Source organism: Callionymus lyra, chromosome 1 (assembly GCF_982586985.1).
Source record: "Callionymus lyra chromosome 1, fCalLyr1.hap1.1, whole genome shotgun sequence".
NCBI lineage: Eukaryota > Metazoa > Chordata > Actinopteri > Syngnathiformes > Callionymidae > Callionymus > Callionymus lyra.
Window position 1 is genome coordinate 52744720 of NC_141818.1, and position 21797 is coordinate 52766516.

General features: G+C 42.6%; 1 protein-coding gene across 2 annotated transcripts in view; it reads right to left on the reverse strand.

The window, feature by feature from the left end:
• Positions 1-21434, reverse strand: part of sema6a (sema domain, transmembrane domain (TM), and cytoplasmic domain, (semaphorin) 6A) — a 192981-nt gene extending 171547 nt beyond the window's left edge. For both annotated transcript variants that reach the window (XM_087812406.1, XM_087812398.1), the window contains exon 1: positions 21174-21434. The gene's annotated coding sequence lies outside the window, so the exon portion shown is untranslated. The remainder of the gene's footprint in view (positions 1-21173) is intronic.
• Between the last annotated feature and the right edge of the window lie 363 nt (positions 21435-21797).

Sequence of the window (21797 nt, forward strand, 5' to 3'; positions counted from 1 at the left end):
ACCAGAAACCAAACTGAGGACATCAAAGCCGTGATATCACTCATAAAACCTCCTTCTTCTTCTCCTCCCTTCGCTCCCACGTCGAAGACTTTTGTGTTGGCGTCGCCGGCGACGGGTTGTGTGACACACGGTTGTGTGACACACGGTTGTGTGACACTTGTGCGTCGTTCCTTAAGTAATGAAATCCACTTTTGTTCGCGACCAGATGTAGTCCACTATCTGTCCATTTGAGAGATAGCTATCAGTTGAAAGGGTAACTCAAGCCTCCTCCGAACCTCCCCCTTCCTTCCTTCGCTCGCTCTTCATTACGTCCCGGGGTAGATAGCGTCTTGTTTACTGGAGACATATGGCAGACGCCGGCGTCCACGAGACACTTCCGTCGCCATGTGACCACCGTACAGAGGAACCCGTGACACGACGGGAAATATGACATCATCTTTTCTATTGATCTCCATATGGAACTAGTTCTTCCTTAAATGTAACTCAAGGCATCGCCGGGGGTATGAATAACCCGCGCTAATGGCTACGGAATCCCCAGAGAGTTGGACGATGTTCCGGCCCCTGAAATCGATCTGGCGTCCGACCGCAATCTTGATCTTTTCTCGATACGATGGCACAAGGAATTAAGGACGAGAAGAGGATGAGAAATCACTCGGATTGGAGATGATCTTTGAGATGCTGTTTACCCAGAATTCAGTTGGTTTTGAAAGACAGTTTGTGAATCCGTTGGTACATTTGGTACGATGGTACACAGGACGTCGTATTTTAAGTAAAAAATGACTTGTTTGACTTAATGATTAACTTAATTGTCCTGACAATTCCAAAAAAGGACGTAATTTAGGATATTAAAATACAAAATGACATCTCAATTACATATTAGCATATTCAAAAAACATGTCTTAATAGAGAAAACTAAGTATGTTCGTATCAACCTATTTTTTATTTATTACTATTTATTATTCGTTTTATTATTATTATTATAATGTATTAAAACATTAAATTATTCTGATTATTATGTGTATTTAGTTTATTATGTGTTTATTTCACTTTATTAATTTTGTTTTTTTATTATTATATGATAATTATTACGTTTTTTTTGTTTATATCTTAACATTGCCGCTTGTATTTGTAATATGTATGTCTTCATATAATTATTGTACTTTGTGAACTGCTGTTAAAACACAAATTTGCCCAAAGAGACAAGAATAAAACCAAATCAATTATAGTGTAGAGTAAAATAGAATAAAAATGATGAAATAATGAATTAATGGTTATAATGTATTGTATATTTATAATATTAATGTTAGATGTTAAGTTAAGGAGCTTCTTAAACTGTCAAGCTACACATTTAGCTCAAAACTATGAGATTCCTGCCGATTTATGAACTTGTTTTTCTTCCACCTCAGAAAAAACCGCCTCCCGGTGTCAGTCGTTCCGGGCGATAAAGTCGAGCTCAGAACCTCAATCTGTGATGAATCTGTGAGCAGCGGCTGAAGTAAAAGGATAATGAAGCAGGAGTCGACACAGTCAGACTCGGAGATAATCACTCGGTAAAGATGATCTCACCGACGGTAGATCAGAAGTTCAGCTCCAGGTACTTCAAACAAAGAACCTCTTCCTCCTCCTCGTCGCGTCGGACCGACTGCGATCTCTCGCAGGATTACTGAACAACAATTAATTAAAAGCGTCGCCCTTCGCCATCCAGCGCGAGCGACAGTCACGGCACCATTTACTGTAGTGATTATCTGGGCGTGCGAGCGTGGAAATCACCGTGAGGGAGGAAGAGCTCGCCGGTCGCCTCCAGGGTGGGGAGCTGCTAATGAGAGACCCCCCCGATAGAAAGTCACACCTTATTATAACCGGCGGTGGCGGCGAGACCCGGCGCATCCCCAGGTAATTGAGAGACGAGACGCCGGAACGATGGTGAGCGACTGTCGAGTGGCAGCAGCTGGAGCGTCTCGGCCTCTGGAATCATCGCGTCACGAAGGTTCAGGAGGAGATATCGACTGGTGCAGGTTTAGAATGAAGAACGTGACGTGACCTCCTTTTTGTCTACGTGGTTATGAGCAAAGGTGGAGGTGTTTCCATGTGATACGTGTCACGATACAAGTGTCATGATACTGTACGAACGACCATATACTGAGTTAATTAACAGTAGAAAAACTGTCATAATGTAGTCAACACATAATGAAGAAGACGACGAAGGATCTATGTTATTATTGTATTTCACAAGTGAACAAAATACAAGCGTTTGGATGACTCTATGGACAAGAAAATGGAAAAATAAAATGGTTTAATAATGTTTTTTTATAGAAAGATTTCTGCTAAAATGCTGCTGTGAATATTTAGATGTTTGTAAAAACTGGCTCATGAATCTCGATATATATATATATATATATTGCGATAACTAAGGTTGTCAATATTTTCTCCCTAGAGACAGACACTAAAGAATAAAGATCACATTCAATGTTGTCGTTTCTATAGCTTTGATTATATTGATAAAGATAAAGTCACACATAAAATTAAAAGAAAATGGCCCAAATTCAAAAGTAAATATGAAACAATAAACATTAAATAATAAAATAAGAGTTGAAATAAAGACGTTAACCAGACTGTGACCCAGTCTCTTCAAGAGCTGACCTCTCTTGGCCCCCCAACCAGTTGAGTTTAAGACCTGGTCTGATCCAAAAAGGGTTTTCTTTACGAGCAGAGCTTCTGGTGATACTTATTGAACCAAAACAACCACCATTGTGGTCGTCAAAAGTGTTTAAAATAAATTAAGTATGCCAAGTCCTGCAAACCTTTTTAAATAAATATATATATTTATGTATTTTTGTTTGTTGTTACATGTTGTAACTCAGGTTATTTTTGCATATTTCTTGTCAATAAAAATATAAATTTTAAATGTGAGAGTATTAAAATGGTATCGTGTATCGAATATAATACCAGTATTCTGGTAGAAAATGTTATTATTGTGACAACACTAACCACCACTAACTAAACATTAACATAAATTCCTCACAGCCATATTTATATTATTAAGACAACACAGATGCTACATGCTACACGCTAACCAAACAACACATTCAAGCTTCAGATAGACAGTAAGTAAGTAAGTAAGTAAGTAATATTTATTTACAGTGTCTGGTAGAACAACACAACTAGTTCCCAACATGGATAATCACACGGGAACAATCTGATTATCAACACAACACAACACAACACAACACAACACAACACAACGCCGCAGACAAAGATCAAACTCCAGTAAATTCCTCCAAACCTAAATGAACGTCTACGATTTTTAAGTTATTTTTCCTTAATAACTAAGTATCTAATGACGGAAATACAGATCAAAATGAATCATCATAAGAACAACACTGAGTATGTGTAAGTAACGAAGACCGTGTGCATCAAGTTAATTTGTTACTTGTCTCTTCATAGTAATACCTTTTTATTTATGTTTTTTCTGTAAGAACTTTGAGTGGAAATTGAGCGAAGCTTAAAATTCAAGATTTGTACCATTTGTATTGTCGTTTGGTTAGAATTAATCTACTTCTACTTGATATCACTTAAGGAACCGGTAACGAAGTAAAAGTATAGTATATAAGATATGGTATAGTATATAAGATATGGTATAGTATATAAGATATGGTATAGTATATAAGATATGGTATAGTATAGAAGATATGGTATAGTATAGAAGATATGGTATAGTATAGAAGATATGGTATAGTATAGAAGATATGGTATAGTATAGAAGATATGGTATAGTATAAAATATATGGTATAGTATAGAAGATATGGTATAGTATAGAATATATGGTATAGTATAGAAGATATGGTAAAGTATAGAAGATCTACCATCGTAATTGTTGCACCATTAAGGACAGAAATACCAAGAATAATACCCAGAAAAATGGAAGGAAATTCAAGATAAAGATATAGAACATAATGGAGACTATGAAGTTATTTGATAAAACGGTCTTCAGTGAAAAACAAACATTGATTCATCTAAAGCATCAGATGTACAAGGAAACATTCATTACCCTTTAAAAAAACTGTACGAATCCAATAATATGGATGGTTTGAAGAGCCTCTGACACATCACTCTGTTCTCCAGCTGTGGCGAGAAGTTCCTGAGGCTCCTCTGAAGAATCCTCTCCTCAGACTCGCCTCAAAAGTGGTGGAAGAAAGTAAATTAATGGGCGCTCTCCTCGTCGCGGTCCTCGGCCCCCCGTGGCGGGCGAGTCCTCGCCAATTTGAGAGCCGCCGCCGCCGCCGCCGCCGCCGCACCGCGAGGCAGCTGATGGCGACTATTTCCAGCCGGAATGCCAGTCATGCCTCGTACTTCCACGACGAAGAATGTATCTCCAACATTTTCTCCTAATTGCCCGGCTGTCTCGCGGGACCGAGGGTCCGGCGTTATCGAGCGACTCGTCCAGACTCGCAGCATCAGACGAGGGGCGCGACCACATCCTCATTCTTCGCTATCTTCGTCTCCTTGTTTGCTCCCCGTGAGGCTAAGCTAACAAGTGATGTCACTCTTATCACCTGAACACAAAGACGAACCCGGTGGTCTCGGAGTGAGACGGCAGGAAGTCCCGCTCGCTCCGGGGTCACGGTCGGGGTGCCGCGAGATTGACGGCGGCGAAGAACGGATCGTGCCATGGTTTCCCGGCTCACGCTGGTATGTAGGTCAACTACAAAGTCACCGTCCTCGTCTCTTCCTCTCGTGATGTAACGCGTGGAAACCTTCGACGTTCAAAGTCTCTTTCTAATAACGGATCTTAAGTGTTCGCGACCTTTCGTCAACGCGACCCCGAGACCCTGGAAGTTCCGTTTCATCTGCGGCTTCACCTTTACCTTTGTTCCCGACGACTTCAAAAAACACTCTTGTCAGATATATCGCTTTATGAAAGATAAAAACAACTTTAAATTATTGAATCCACGCCTTTGAAATTCAAAGCTTTGAGGCGGAAAAATCTGATCGTTGACTTTGGAGACGACAGACTGAAGGCATCCGACCATTAGGTGGCAGTGTTGCTTCCTCATACCGATTTAAATGTAAGGAAATGACACAGTAGAGCTTTAAGGAAGTCAGGGATATTAATATAGTTTTGATTTTCTTTCAGACAAAATGTCTTTAGTAACTTCAGAGAATACATGTTGAATATATGTTGGATTTTACAATAGAAGTAAACAATGTTGGATTTATTGCTTCTCTCTGTCGATACACTGTATTTCATCAGGTGAGCAGATCTACGACAGGTAAAGGCACCAGAACTGTGGAAGATTGTATTTATAGTCAATCATTTTTGTCACCATTAGTTGCTCAAAAATCTGAGATGATAGTTTGATCACAAAACAACAAGGTGAGGTTATGTGACGCATGCTAGCTTAGCAAGTGGACAACAGCGCTAGCTAGCTTCGGTCGCCCCGTAACACGTCTGTATATCTACAAATAACACAAAAATGTATAATTTCCCAATTTTTTTAAAGGATTTTTATGAGAGGAAAATAATAAAAACATGAGTTTTCAGTATCTTAACTCACTGTCCAGGTTTACGTTTTATTCATTTTAAAGGCACTTTAATGTGTCCAGCTGTACATTCTTTATTAATCTAGTACATTGGAAGTTTTGGTAAGAATGTATGAGAAAGTTCTCTTTTTTATTTTTTCTTTCTCAGTCACAATTACTGTTGATTTAATTAAATATAAATTTATAAGAATTGACCAAAAAAAGAAGATATCGTGATACAAATATCTTCATAATAGTGAAAAAAGCTTGTAAAAAGTCTGCAGCTACATTTTTTATTGAGTCCATCATCATAACTTCTTTCTTCTTCCTTTCAGCATTTGTTTCAATCAGCTGTAGGTAAGTCTGCTCGCTTCAAAGTGCGACCTTTGACCTCTTTGATTGACCTTTAACACCATCGACAGGAAAGTGATTTTGCTCATTATCTCAACGTTCGGATTCATTTGCATAACAATGAGGTGATTTTCCTTTTGGCATGAAATGTTTTTAGGATTTACTCGTAGAATAGAATAAAAATGTACTTTATTTGTGACATAGAATCATAAAATGGTCTGAGATGTCTCGTAAAAAAAACACCAAATTAAAGATCAAGCCGTTCAAACTGAAGCTTTTGCAACAATTGAACGCAGAGAAAAATCTGTTGTTTGACCAAAGAGTCGTTCCTCGTCCACTGAGTCGCAGACCGAGCTGCTGAAAAGACAAACAGGAGTTTCTTCGTCACAGAGCGAAGATCCTCGTCGACCATTTAAGGAGAGACGTGTTGCTTCATAAGTCACGCATCAGTGCGAGTCTTTATCTGCTCATCAGGGACTTCCAAGTCTCCCTCTTCCCAGGCCTTTAGCTCCGGGACGAAGGGAAACCCCTGAAGGAAATGTGATCCGAGCTGGAGACACCTGAGAACAGGTGAGTCAGCGTCGTCTCTCTGAGGTCACGTTGGGTCGCCAAGAAACTCATCATAGGTTTGTGACCTTTGCATTTATTTGAAACAATCGTCTGTTAAAATATATGTTTTATCTTCATTTCCCGCGAGACACAGTTGAACAGCGAGAAATATTTTCCCCCTCAGACATAAATCCTTCCAGATACGATCTTTTTCAGCGACCGGACAAGATCCATGGAGACATAAATCATGTTTATTTCATAAAACTTGAACTTGTTACTTTTCAAAATGTGATTTATCATCTTCGAAAGATACAAAGTGTTACTGTGTGACAAGGTTAGGCTTGTGAGAGGCTATGCATCTACAAAATCTGCTTGTTTGGGTCCTTGGCTCCTGCAAGGGTTTGAGTCGCCTGCTGTCCGAGATGCCACAGTTTCTTTAAACTGTTGGATAAACTAAACTACATTTTGCATATATTGTAATTTTATCTAAAAACTAAAAGCGTCAAGATCATAGTTTTGATCACGGATGAAGTTCATTCTTCCATGTGTCGCTCAAATCCTACGTCAGATCATCGGCAGGTCAGTTTATGTGATCAAATAAAAGTAAAACTGGATTTTTTATTGAATTAAGAAGAAGATACACAGAGATAATTTAAAAAAAAACCAAGCCCTGTCCATAGTTTAAGTCATTGACTGTTGAACAGACCAGACACTACTCAACAAAATCAATGTTTAGGTAATGAATCGATCATCGATGAAGTCTCTACAGCATCAAAGTATGATCATGTATAAATGGTTCTATTGCATTAACAAATGTATTTTCTATTTATTATTCATTTACATTTTCACACTTGTTTACTTTTTACCTCCTTTCTTGTTTGTAATTTTTCAAGTATATATGAATCCCCAACTTTTTTTTAAAGTTAACTGAAGAAATGTTTTGAAAAAAACTCTTATAAACAAGAATAAAATTGCAACTTATTTATCTTAATAAAAGGCCTAATGATTCACAGAACCTAATGCGGCCCTTGAAGAATTATAATCACGCACCCTTGTTCTCCAGCGACAAGTTCGAGGAAGGAAAGAAAACTCTTCCTGTGGTGATGTTGTTTAAGAGCAGCTCCGGGTTACTGATCCTCAAACCACGTAAATGATTCACAGATTGAGTCGCCCGTCCGTCCTCATGCCGCTCCGGTTACGCAGCTACGTTACCGGGTGTGCGGCGCGTAAGCCGACATGTGCTCTGGCACGAACGCACAGGACGGAAAAGAAAGAGGAGAACGACGGGAGAGGATGAGACGAACACGCCGACTGATGAATTAATTGGCGAGCCGGTGGGGGGGCGGCGGCGTTTTTTCGCCGGATGCTGGATTCAACACAAAGAAACATATTGGATTCATCTTTATTTTCTGTTGAAAGAAAAGTGATCCTGTGATGATTGAACTCCTCAGAAGCGCCGGGCTCGCGGCCACGCTTCCTCCCACCGACCTAATGAAATAATCAAGGGTTCAATCGCGAGCGTAAAAACCCACAATCGATGCGTCGAGGATCCGCTGGTAATCTGGTCGAAACGAATGGGATCCCGGGGACGCGACCGAGATTAAGCCGAACACGTGAACAGATCAAACGCTGAAAACAATTAATGAAAAAAAAAGCTTGACAGTAGATTTTAAGAAAGCCTCGCTCGTCAGCAGATCACCGGTGGACTCTGATGAATGAATCACGCCGAGCACGTCCTGAATAGGATCAACACGTGGGATGAATGGATGGATTACTATGCAAGACGCAGCCTCTCTTTTCCTGCCTCACAGCACGTCCTCTTCCTGGTCTCTGAGCCTTCCTGCCTGATTACCTGCCCACATACGCCGGCTCTCGTGCGGCTTCAGAGACGAGGAAAGTGGGAGTTGTTATTTTCTCTCAACCCTGTTGTGTCGCCGGTTTGATTCCTCACTTCCTTCTCGATGACCGAGGGGTTTCTCCGTGACCCCGCCGCCCGCCGGAGACCCTCGTGATCGCCTCCGAAACTGTCGTCGAGATGTTTCGGGGGCGGCGTCTCACAGCAGGTCTGGGGGTTTTCGAGAGGATCTTCCAGTTTTAATCAGGATTTAAACACATGTTTCCTGCTCGTGACTGAGGGTCTGAGGGAGGGACTGGGTTCTTTAATAATTAGTCATCAAAACCACAAACACACAAGAGTAACACACGTGCATTCGTTTAGCACAACAAAGATGAAATGGAAAGAGGGAAAAGAAAACATTAGTTTGAGGTTGTAGTTTCAGGATGAGGTGGACGAGGCATTCTGATGAAAGAGGGGATCAATGAAAGAGTTTGGAAACTACTGATGTAGATCGAATCAAGGTGCGAGAAAAAATTCTGGTCTTGTGGACCGAAAATTCACAATGTTCATACAGTTTAGGGTTAGGTTAGGTTAGGTTAGGTTAGGTTAGGTTAGGATAGGTTAGGTTAGGTTAGGTTAGGTTAGGTTAGGTTAGGTTAGGTTAGGATAGGTTAGGTTAGGATAGGTTAGGTTAGGTTAGGTTAGGATAGGTTAGGTTAGGTTAGGTTAGGTTAGGTTAGGTTAGGTTAGGTTAGGTTAGGATAGGTTAGGTTAGGATAGGATAGGTTAGGTTAGGTTAGGTTAGGTTAGGTTAGGATAGGTTAGGTTAGGTTAGGTTAGGTTAGGTTAGGTTAGGTTAGGTTAGGTTAGGTTAGGTTAGGATAGGTTAGGTTAGGATAGGATAGGTTAGGTTAGGATAGGTTAGGTTAGGTTAGGATAGGTTAGGATAGGTTAGGTTAGGTTAGGTAAGTTGAGGGTTTATTAGTGAATAAGTCTTACTTTCTTTGCCTAAAACTTGAATGTTTTGATGAGTAATGACAAATAAACATTAAGAAAAAATGTCTTCCTCTTTCTAACAAGAACGTTGGCAAATGGCAAAACCAAACTTTTTTTTAACGTAAAATTCCCTCGAAAAGAAAACCTCTCAACTGTCTTTTAAAGTCAATCCCAGGTAACACAAAGTGTGTAGGTACCTGAAAGGAACAATGATTTTCATGTCGTCTTTTCTTTCTTCGAGGCTCATTTTATAAGAATTATCTTTGTGTTTGTTCTTCGTCACAAAACAAACGACAGTTTTTCTCGTATAACGTCCACAATCTCTCCTGGAGTTTTGACTCGACTTGTTTCAAGAACAATGTTTGAGAATACCTGCCTTACTTCTAGGAGGAGGTTGTTTTTTTTCTGTGTGCTGGGTCTGCCCCTGGACCTCCTCCCAGTCTGACATGTTACCACCGAACCACATATTGTCTGTTTTTCCCTCTTGAAAGCGAGTAAAACCCTCTCCGAAGAGACATCTCCGTCTCCGTATCGACTACTTTCGGTCGATGACATTTAATATGGACATATTTGTCACCAGCTGCATCAGGCTTTTGTCGCCCCCTCGGCCCCCCTGCCCGGCCCCCCCCGCCGGGCCACGAGTGTACACAAGCCGCTCGTCCTCTTCTGGGGGCTGAGTCGTGTCTATGTGTGCGATGTGAGGGGCCCTTTGTGAGGCCCTTCCACTCAGCACCGTGATGATAAGTACTCCCAGCACAGCGCTCCACATGAGCTGATGGACAGACGGGGCCGGGAACACTGGGGGCCTTGTGGTCGGGCATGTGTGTGCCGTGGTGGTGATGGAAGGTGGTGGTGGTGTGGGGGGGTGCGGGGGGCTCTTGTGTTATGCACGGATCTGCAGCGCCGGACCGGGCCACATGGCTGCAATCGACTATGTAATAAATGTACACGCGCACACAGAGGTAATATTGTTCTGCGTTCCGCCTGATTGGATGCTGAGATGGAGGACCCTCGGGGGATCACTTGTGTTCTGCCAGCCACTGTGACCGCGGCGAGACTGCTTTCTTAACAAGAATGGCTGGAGACTGTGAAGAACACATGCAGCCACTGTTTTTGTGCTCGAAGGGCTCGCTTTGAAAAAAGTCTCGACGTCGCGAGTGTTTCGTCTGCATCTGGATGTTTTGACTGCATGGATCGGAACGAGTCGGGTCGCGCTCGTGTAAATAAAGCGCTCGAGGCCGTCGCGACTGAAGGTGGTTTTTCAAGAGAGAAGGTTTTAATTCAATGGTAGACCTTCGGTCGTCCACCCAGAGAGAAGCGGGTCATGATGTCATGATGTCATGATGTCACAGCGCTTAAGGCTGAAAGACCATTAGACGCCTCTAATCTCACGAACTGAAAGCTTGTTTATGTTACACAACTCCCTTGAATTACTGCGATTAAAGTACCTTCTACAGACCAGAGTCATGAACCTTCAGTCTCATCACGCCACAGACGTATCTGGTCAATACCTTCAGAAAACGCCTCTGGTTCGCTCAAACATGCGAGGATTGTAACTTTAAAAATGTAACAATAAAGAACGCTGGCTTATGTCGCTTGATACGTACTTTGACGACGATTATTTTTTGATTAAACATCTGTTTTGAAATCTGCATAGTGTGTTTTTACAAACTGGTAAAACAAATAATAGGTTATCGCAGGTTCAGCGCGTTTAACTTGGGAGGAGATCCAGGGACAGACCTAGCACACACTGCTCAAAACTAGACCAAACATGGTCAAATCTTCTTTAAATCAAATGGACTAAGGACATATTTCTTGCCATGTTCAGGCCATTGGATGGTTTTTGTGGAGCCTTTGAATTAAGAAATGTTGTTGGATGAGGAGGAAATTGTTGTTGGATAAACAATGAAGGTATTCAAAGGAAATAAGTGTATCTCGGGCGCTTCGGTCACGAAGAAGCCCCGTAATTGACTTGAGTTCTGACGCATTTATTAGACGAATCATCACAACAATTAGCCACTGAGCTGCTGTTAGCGATAGCTGGACGGATCAGGCGTAGATATTTCTGAGCTAAAAAAAAGAGTCCGTGAAGAACGAGAGACACACTGTGTCCTCACCTTCAGCGAGAACATCTTCATAAAGATCAGCCTCATGCTGTTCAAAGGTCAACCATGAGATCCAGAGTATCGTGGACACGGGACTCACAAGTCAATGTGTGGTTTTCGCCTCGCGGAGGAAAAAAAATCCTGAATACTTGGACGCCACGCTGGATCTGTCCGGCTCTGTTTTGGTCCGGCACGTGCACGACTCTGCAGAAAGCAGCTTGTTCCACATTCAGCGAGGCTTATTGCCTCTGGGAGCGTATGACTGCTGCTCCGCCGCGAGCATACAGATCACCTTGCACACCGGCTTTTCCTCCGCTTTGATGACTGATGCAAACTCACGCACACACACACCGGCAGCTTTAGAAGAAGCCGGATTTATGCTCAGCTACCTTGAACCCAACCCCCCCCCCTCAGCCGGATTGATTCACCTGCTGCACCTGAGAATTCGGCCGCTATGAAGTCACCTGCAATCCAATCACTTCAAAAGCACCTTCGGAACAATGAACAGAAACACACCTCGCCCCCCCGCCGTCTTTGTCCCTCTGATGGTGATTCCCTGACGGGATCCGTCCGAGGAGGGCGGCAGGACTTTCACGGAGCGCTCCACAATCAGGTACTTCTTGGGTTTCTGCCCATTGGCAACCGCCGCCCCAAACAATGACGGGCTTTCTTTTCGCTCGGCTCGTCTTTCCGCGACATGAAAGAAGTCGCCGGGATGTGTCGGGGGCCATGTGTGGCGAGGGTCCGTGATTACAGGGCGGCGGGTTTGGCTCCCGCAACCACTGAGGCGGCGCAGAAGAAAGGACATGTTTGCTAAAAATGTTGGGATGAGCTCATCCAACAATGTTCGTGTTCGTGCTGCATTTTTAAGGCCCTTGTTATGTAAACCGCACATGTTTTTTATCACCTGTGAGTCTTGAATGTGCAAGAAATGTTGGATCTAAAAGCCTTTACTCTCGTGAATTTATATCACAAACATCTTACTTTAAGTGTCTTCATGTTTCATGAATTTAGTGGGTTTTTTTGTGATACCTTGAAGCACACAATTGATTTGTATTTTCTTGGATGGTTCAGTCCAATTATTATGTTTTGTTTAATGGTTGACGGAGCAGCTCATGCTACTTATAAACAATACGATTACTTTGTAAATAAAAACTGGGGCGTAAAGGTTACGAAACCTTGTTTCTCTTTGAAATCTTCCTCTGAGAGAAAAGATCTGACAGTTTCAATGATTAGTTTTATGTTCTTTTTATAAACCACCGGATTCTTTTGATAATATCAATGAAGGAATCTTATATAAATGTGAAAGATTCATGTTTTCATAAACAGAATAAAGTCCTTTAAATCTTTGAAAAAATATTATACAAGTAAAAAAGCATCACTTTTACGGTTTTAACACCATCATTTATTATACTTTACCATTTAAACTCTTTTAATTGTCAAACCTTCACTTCATCTCTTCGCTCACAATAGAACTCAAAGGGTCCGGGGGCCAAATCTGACCAGGCTGAGCCATTTTATGCCTGTCTGATGGTTGGCTCAGAATCAAGGTACTTTAATCTTGATATGAAGGTAATAAAGACGTTCAAGCTAAGCTAAGGGAAATATATTATCCAAGTTAAGGACTAATACTGACTTCAGAAGAAATTTATTTAATAAAAGAGGACAAACATAGATGGAACCTCCAAGAGTCCAGAAAAGATTCCTTGACGTTAAAGACAGTTTCGTGAATATATATTTCGTTCGGCCTGTAACCCGACAATCTCTCAGTGTGATTGACACCTGTGTGATTGACACCTGTGTGATTGACACCTGTGTGATTGACACCTGTGTGATTGACACCTGTGTGATTGACACCTGTGTGATTGACACCTGCGTTCTAGAACACGATCAGGTCCACGTATGTCTCGTGGTAAAACTTATGTCTACATTTTCAACAAATACATTCGTGCTGATCCAACGTCGCCAACACCTTCACACAAGGTCACATGACGACCTCAGAGTCGCCCTCGCCGCCCCACATCACCACACTGCCCTATATTATGCAAATATAACCAGAGGAGAAAAAAAAGACCGAAATTTGCATTTTTCTGCTGCGCACAGGATGCTGTGCGAGCAGAAGATGGAGCAAAAGGGTGAGAAGGATCGACCACAAAAGAAACTCCCTGCCTTGGAATATTTCCATCGAGGTTGATTCGGTCGGTGATCCATCACCGGACTCACATGAATTCAGCATGATTTACCATCAAAACACCCAACTGAGCATGAAACCAGGGGCCTCGTCCCTGCAGCTCCCCTCAAACCTTTCTTTTTTTTCCTCTTTCCACTCTGGCGCGCTGAACAAAAAAAACCTGGGGTCGGTTTGTGGCGTAACACTGGAGATGCTGCAAACCCCCCGTGAGCGAACCCTACACAAGATGCTGTGAAAATATTCTGCTTTGAATGAGAACGAGGGAGAGAGAGAGAGAGAGAGAGTGACGCACACACTGGAGGAGATAGAGGGTTCACCGCTGAGATAAAAATGGAATCCATTTCGGTTCTTGAAGCACTCTCAGGGTGAAGACCTGCTCCGAGTGTTTGAGCCACGTTCATTCACTTCCTCGTCTGTTGTTCAGTCGCAAGTCTTCTTCTCGCCTTTTTTTTTTTTTTTTTTCCTTTTTCCCATCCTCCTCGTCCTCCTCGTCCTCCTCATCCTCCTCATCCTCCTGCTCTCCGGAGGCACTCATGCACCCCAACACTGACTCGGGTCCTGAAACTATGGCAACGGAATGATCCAGCGAGCGCTCTCTATGATTAATAGATGAGAGATGCTGTGCCAATGGCCGGGGCCTCGGGAGGGAGGGACCCATGCAACCGACGAGTCCTGCCGCACACACACACACACACACACACACACACACACACACACACACACACTCACACACACACACACACATCCCAACCTACACAGCCTCGGAGAAACAGGAACGCCGCTCTCGCACAAACACCTTATGTCCTGTTAAGTAAGCCGAGGAGTGAGAGGACACGCTCTTATGAACGACTGCACAAGATCAACGACGACGTCAGCGCGACTCTATGACTCATCCGACGCTCGTGCGCCGGATCTCAAAGTTTTGCAGCTCCAACTTTGGCAGTTGTTGTCTTTGTTCATAATATTTACTCATTTTGCTTCACAACTTTCTCTGAAGAGAAGAAAGTCACAACAAGGACGGAGAGAAATAGAGACGAAATCCTACAATACTGATGAGTGACATGTGGATTTAGAAGTATTGAGGTCTGAAGGTTAATCTAGTCTTTTTATCTGTCGAGTAAAAATGTTCCTGTTACCTTCACCAACCTTCTGTGAGCACAATAACTGAAAAACTATTTCAATAATAGTGTAAAATGGAGCACATTTTCTGGATTACCATCTGGATCCACTGGACTTTTGAAGTATTTAGTATCATTTTGTTCCTCACTTTTCCTTTTTTGCGCAAGATTGTTTTGGAACACATCATTTCGGTTGTGTTGTGGATTACCATCTGGATCCACAGAGCTTTTAAAGGATCCATCGCACCGTCTAAGCGGCAACTGAACTGAAACTCCCTTTTCCTCCACACTTTATCTTTGTGTGTTCTGCAAGACAGTTTTGTAAAACAATATTTTAATTGTGTTGTGGATCACCATCTGGATCCACAGGGCTTTTGGAGTATTTATCACTAGGTCTAAGAGAAAACTGCAGTACGATCTTCGTTTTCTTTCACCTTTTTTACTTTGTGTGTTGTGCGAGAGATTTTGGTAATGCTTTGTGGTGTTGTGGATTACCATCTGGATCCACAGAGCTTTTGAAGTATTTATCACTAGGTCTAAGAGAAAATTGCAGTACAATCTCTGTTTTCTTTCACCCTTTTTACTTTGTGTGTTGTGCGAGAGTCTCGAAACACAACATTTGTGGATTACCATCTGGATCCAGAGCTTTTGAGGGATGTGTGAGTCCCCTTTTCTTCTACACTTTTTTTTTGTTTGTTGTGATTTTGGAATCACACAAAACTTCAAAAGGTACGAGATCAAGCAACCGTTGCTATCAAGGATATGTAACATTTAAAATAGTATTTCTACTTACATATAAAAACAAACAATAATTTTCAGGGGAAATCACAACAAGGTGTCGATTTAATTGCTATCAATGATGTGTCAATTGAAATATGTGTTAAAAATATACTTGTAATGTAATTTTTAGGTCAGTAATTTCGGGGTAAAACCATAATGTTTGTGTTGTATGAGCAAGATGTATAAGTATTCTTATGTATTGAACTGTAACGAGGCACTTTATTCAGATCAAAATATATTTTGTGTAACTTTGAACACAGAAAAGTAGTATTTTTCACGAGTTTTCCCTGCAGAAAGCATCAAAAGGTTTTGTACGTCGAACGTTGGCGTCGCTTCAAGTCACCGGGACTAAAAGTGTCGAACATTTCACAGAAGTTTCACCAAAAACAAAAGAGCTCCTGGAAAGCTTTGCTCTCGGAGTCCAGTTGTTGACTCGTTCCATTGACTTCCAGACAGTCTCGTTGATCCGAGCATCGCGATCCGATCCAACAAAGCATCTGCCAGAGCGACGTCAGCCAGAGAAACCGAACGGACGCCAAAGTTTGACACTCCTTGGTATGCGGGGCCAAGAAAAAAAAAAGCTTTTTTTTTTCGTTCGGTTCTTCTCATGCCTGTGAAACGTTGGCTCACACAAGACGCTCAATCAATTATGGAAATGCAGGGAAGAGTGTTTAACGCCTGGACGAGTCGATTGTTGCCGCGTTCACGAGCGCTAAGTGGGAGGAAACATGTGTGCGGCGGCGACAACATGATCGTGAAGTGATTGCCGTGTGTTGTGCGAGCGAGGTTTGTCGTCAGGTGTTTAGTGACGCAGAGGAATATTTGAAAAAGCTCATCCTCCGCCGGTTAACAATGGCATTGATTAGAAACCAACGTTTTATTAACCGATAATGACTTTGACATCCGAGGGTCGAGGAAATCTCCGGCGAATACGCCACGGAGACGCCGGAGCCGAAGGTCAAGTGGAGATGAATCTTTGATTAATTCATTCGTTGTCATTTCAAAAGTTGATGAAAGGGGGCGGAGCCTGTCCCGGCGACATGGAGCGAGGGGAAGGGACACCCTGGACAGAAGGTCGGTGCAATAAAAGGAAAGTATAAACTTTAGCGTTTAGGTTTATGAGAGGAAGTGACTTCATCGACACATCACTACCATCTAGTGGACTCTGAAGATAATGACACTGTTTCATGAAGCTTCATCAACACATCACTACCATCTAGTGGACTCTGAAGATAATGACACTGTTTCATGAAGCTTCATCAACACATCACTACCATCTAGTGGACTCTGAAGATAATGACACTGTTTCATGAAGCTTCATCAACACATCACTACCATCTAGTGGACTCTGAAGATAATGACACTGTTTCATGAAGCTTCATCAACACATCACTACCATCTAGTGGACTCTGAAGATAATGACACTGTTTCATGAAGCTTCATCAACACATCACTACCATCTAGTGGACTCTGAAGATAATGACACTGTTTCATGAAGCTTCATCAACACATCACTACCATCTAGTGGACTCTGAAGACAATGACACTGTTTCATGAAGCTTCATCAACACATCACTACCATCTAGTGGACTCTGAAGATAAAGACACTGTTTCATGAAGCTTCATCAACACATCACTACCATCTAGTGGACTCTGAAGATAATGACACTGTTTCATGAAGCTTCATCAACACATCACTACCATCTAGTGGACTCTGAAGATAATGACACTGTTTCGTGAAGCTTCATCAACACATCACTACCATCTAGTGGACTCTGAAGATAATGACAGTGTTTCATGAAGCTTCATCAACACATCACTACCATCTAGTGGACTCTGAAGATAATGACACTGTTTCATGAAGCTTCATCAACACATCACTACCATCTAGTGGACTCTGAAGATCAATACACTGTTTCATGAAGCTTCATCAACACATCACTACCATCTAGTGGACTATGAAGATAATGACACTGTTTCATGAAGCTTCATCAACACATCACTACCATCTAGTGGACTCTGAAGATAAAGACACTGTTTCATGAAGCTTCATCAACACATCACTACCATCTAGTGGACTCTGAAGATAATGACACTGTTTCATGAAGCTTCATCAACACATCACTACCATCTAGTGGACTCTGAAGATAATGACACTGTTTCATGAAGCTTCATCAACACATCACTACCATCTAGTGGACTCTGAAGATAATGAGACTGTTTCATGAAGCTTCATCAACACATCACTACCATCTAGTGGACTCAGAAGATAAAGACACTGTTTCATGAAGCTTCATCAACACATCACTACCATCTAGTGGACTCTGAAGATAATGACACTGTTTCATGAAGCTTCATCAACACATCACTACCATCTAGTGGACTCTGAAGATAATGAAACTGTTTCATGAAGCTTCATCAACACATCACTACCAGTAACTGATTATCTTGACAACTAAACTGGATGCAGCATCTGTGAAATCCTTCTATACTCGCTCCAGAAAACTTCAATGACTCAATTAAACCGTACGACATACGGCGCCGACACGATCCTTAGGTTGATGGTGCAACACCGTCCTCCAACAGGTCTGTCGTTCAGTGTGGAGAGGCGGCATAATTGAGGCAATTTGTGAAATCTGGTAAATAGGTTAAGCATCAATAAATCACATCCAGATGAGAGGCAGAGGGTCTTGATGCTCGCTGGGTCTCTAATTGCCTCAAAAACACACACACACACACACACAGACACACACACACACACACACAGCCCACACGTCGAGGATGAGCATCAATAAACCAGTGTGTTTATAAAATATGCATAAATACACACACCGGTGTTGACACCAGATGAGCAGTTAACAGCAGCTGACCCGACTCCCGGTGCTATAGGAGGGCGCGAGGAAGCCTCTCATCAAAGCGTCGCCCGGCGAAGGTAGCAGCGACGCACAAACAGGGTGTGACAAATCCACATCAGTCACACAGAATGCCATCCCCATTCCTATTGTGTGAGGATCAAACGCTCCGTGGAGCATCACTCCAAACACAGCCTCCGCTGGCGCAGCGTCACAAAGGCAACCGCCATGTAATTCACATGCGAGCAACACGGAGAACCAAAGTCTTATTAGTGGGATTAACGCACCGGTCCGTGGGTTGTTGTCGGGGAACGAGGGGTTTGAGGCTCGTACTGCATGTTTCTTGCCTTCAGGACATGCTGATGCCTTCGGGCTATTGTGTAGTAGGAGGCGCGCCGGTAAAATGTTACCTCTGGTTCCAGCTTCAAGTTATTTTTCAGCCAAAACAGAGGATGAAAGAGAACAGAAGAGAGCAGATGGTGCTCGGACCACACCAGATCTTCACCGGCAACATCTGGTTGTGTAGCTCTCTCTCGTGATTGTGTAGCTATCTCTCGTGGTTGTGTAGCTCTTTCTCATGGTTGTGTAGCTCTCTCTCTCGTGGTTGTGTAGCTCTCTCTCGTGGTTGTGTAGCTCTTTCTCATGGTTGTGTAGCTGTCTCTCGTGGTTGTGTAGCTCTTTCTCATGGTTGTGTAGCTCTCTCTCTCGTGGTTGTGTAGCTCTCTCTCGTGTTTGTGTAGCTCTCTCTCATGGTTGTGTAGCTGTCTCTCATGGTTGTGTAGCTCTCTCTCTCATGGTTGTGTAGATCTCTCTCATGGTTGTGTAGCTCTCTCTCTCATGGTTGTGTAGATCTCTCTCATGGTTGTGTAGCTCTCTCTCTCATGGTTGTGTAGCTCTCATGGTTGTGTAGATCTCTCTCATGGTTGTGTAGCTCTCTCTCGTGGTTGTGTAGATCTCTCTCATGGTTGTGTAGCTCTCTCTCATGGTTGTGTAGCTCTCTCTCATGGTTGTGTAGCTCTCTCTCATGGTTGTGTAGCTCTCGCTCTTGGTTGTGTAGCTCATGGTTGTGTAGCTCTCTCTCATGGTTGTGTATCTCTCTCTCATGGTTGTGTAGCTCTCTCTCATGGTTGTGTATCTCTCTCTCATGGTTGTGTAGCTCTCTCTCATGGTTGTGTAGCTCTCTCTCGTAGTTGTGTAGCTCTCTCTCATGGTTGTGTAGCTCATGGTTGTGTAGCTGATGGTTGTGTCTGATTGTGTGCAGCAAGGGTCGCACACGAGCCAGGGCATCTTTTCAAGCTGAGGCTCAGACGGGAACTAACAGCCTCAACCGTATCCGAAGCAAAAACCTGACGTTAGCGCGACAAAGTAAACTTGTACGCTGATGATCTGATGATCTTTCTCTTAGTTCATGTACGAGCTAGCATTCCTGACGTCACGACACCTTCCTTGAGCTAGCATACACTTCCTGCTATTGCATTTAAATACATTTACTCAAGTATACATTTATTTGTCCTTCTTACTCAAGCCCCAGGCCGAGACACCGCCTACCTGTGATGGCTCATTGGAATCATACCGAGGGTCCGGCCGTGCCCTGGGCCTCCCCCCAGCTAGACATGCCCACAAAGCCTCAGAAGGCAAATATCCACCTTAGGTTTTTAGGTAAAAATATTTTGTTTTTAAATCAAATTTTCTGTTCTTAAATTAATTGCCCCGTTTATAAGTTTAATTTTAAAATGAATCAACTTTAAACTAAATCGTATTTCCTCCTTAATTAACATTTTCTACTTACAACATAAAAACAAAAATAACATCCATTCCCAAATAAACACGTGACCTTTAACCTAAACCTCACTGTAAGAATATTATTAATAATCCACTCACTGCACAGTATATGTGTTTATTACTGCTTTATTTGTGACGCTTCATGGGTTTTAAAGTGATTAAAATCAAAGTTTAATTTGATAGAGTATAATTAGCCACAGTTGTACTAGTCATTGAAATCCACTAGCACGGTTGTGTTCCGAGAACCAGGGTTACTGTGGTAACCATAGTTTGCTGCGACGTTATCTTTACTCCAGAAAAAATAAATAAAAACATGTTTTAATAAACGATAGGAGTTGAATTCCCTTCGTTCTGTCCCTGAATCTCACATGTTATCTTCACTCGGCGAGTGTTGGCAGGTTCTGGGTTCAGTGCGAGAAGTCAATATATCTGGTTCTCTGGTGAGAAGATCTTCAGCCTCTGGTCTCACCTTCTTGATGGAACTTCTGACCCTCGTGCACAGAACCTCACACACTTCTTCAGTTGTGGAGTCAGAAGAAGGTATTATTGGCTCAGGAAAGGGTTAATTCCAGTTGTTTATCTTTGACGAACCGTTAAATAACACCTTCATTTTTAACAGTTATTGTGAATAAATCATCACATTTGGTGTTTTTATCTTCAGGTCGTACATTCAACGATACTTTAGGAGGTAAATAATGAAATAAAGATGCATTTAAATCATAACAAAAGCGATACTGGTTCAATTTAAAGCCATTAATGCGCGTTAATGCTGTAAATCTCGCTGTTTAATCGTCAACAAATGGAATTATTTCTTTATTAAATCAACATTTTCACCCCAAACGCGCGTGTTTATCTCGATATTCGAACACATGGTGGTTCCTCGCGTGGAAACATCTCCAGGGTTTCTTGAAAAAACCCTGATCCTGGTTCTGGTTCCGTTACTTTTAGCAGCAAGTTTTGCAGGATCAGGATCAGGATCAGGATCCGAAGAGACTTCGCTGCTGCGCGGCTGCACTTGTCGCCCGAGCCCCGGGGTTCGAACCCACAACCCTCCTAGAAGAACCGACCCAGGATCAGAAGAAAAGTCTTACCTTCAGCTCGTCCGAACCTCCAAGTGTCGCTCAATAATCCATCGGAACCGCACGAGCGCTACTTTTCCCTCTTGCGCGTCTCTTTCTTTTCGCAGAAATCACTTGAAACACGAAAATCCTTCAAGAAATCCACGCGTGGGAAGAAGAAGATGGTTTGAGTGTTTAGTCCGCGGGAGGAAGAGTCTCTGCTGCGGGGCTGGATCCAGAACCAGAGCCAGAACCAGAGCCAGAACCAGAGCCAGAACCAGAGCCAGAACCAGAGCCGCGCACCAGAGCCGACGGTCCTGTTTGGAGATGAAGCTTCTGAGACTGAAGCAGCGCAGAGATCCCAGCTGTCACACACACACACACACACACACACACATGCACGCGCACACACACACACGCGGGGAGGAGCCACGGAACCAGAGCTATTGTGTCAATGGTACCAGCCTTGAACAACTGTATTTCTATTTTTACGCAGCGGCTTCTCTCAAGAACGCGCGTCCGAGGAGAGAGAAGCCAGAGATAAGAATAGAGTCAAGTCTGAAGATTTACTTTTAAAAGGTTTACTTTCAAGCTCCAGGAAAGAAATACACGATATAATAATAATGATATTGAATACATTATAATAAAGTAAATAAA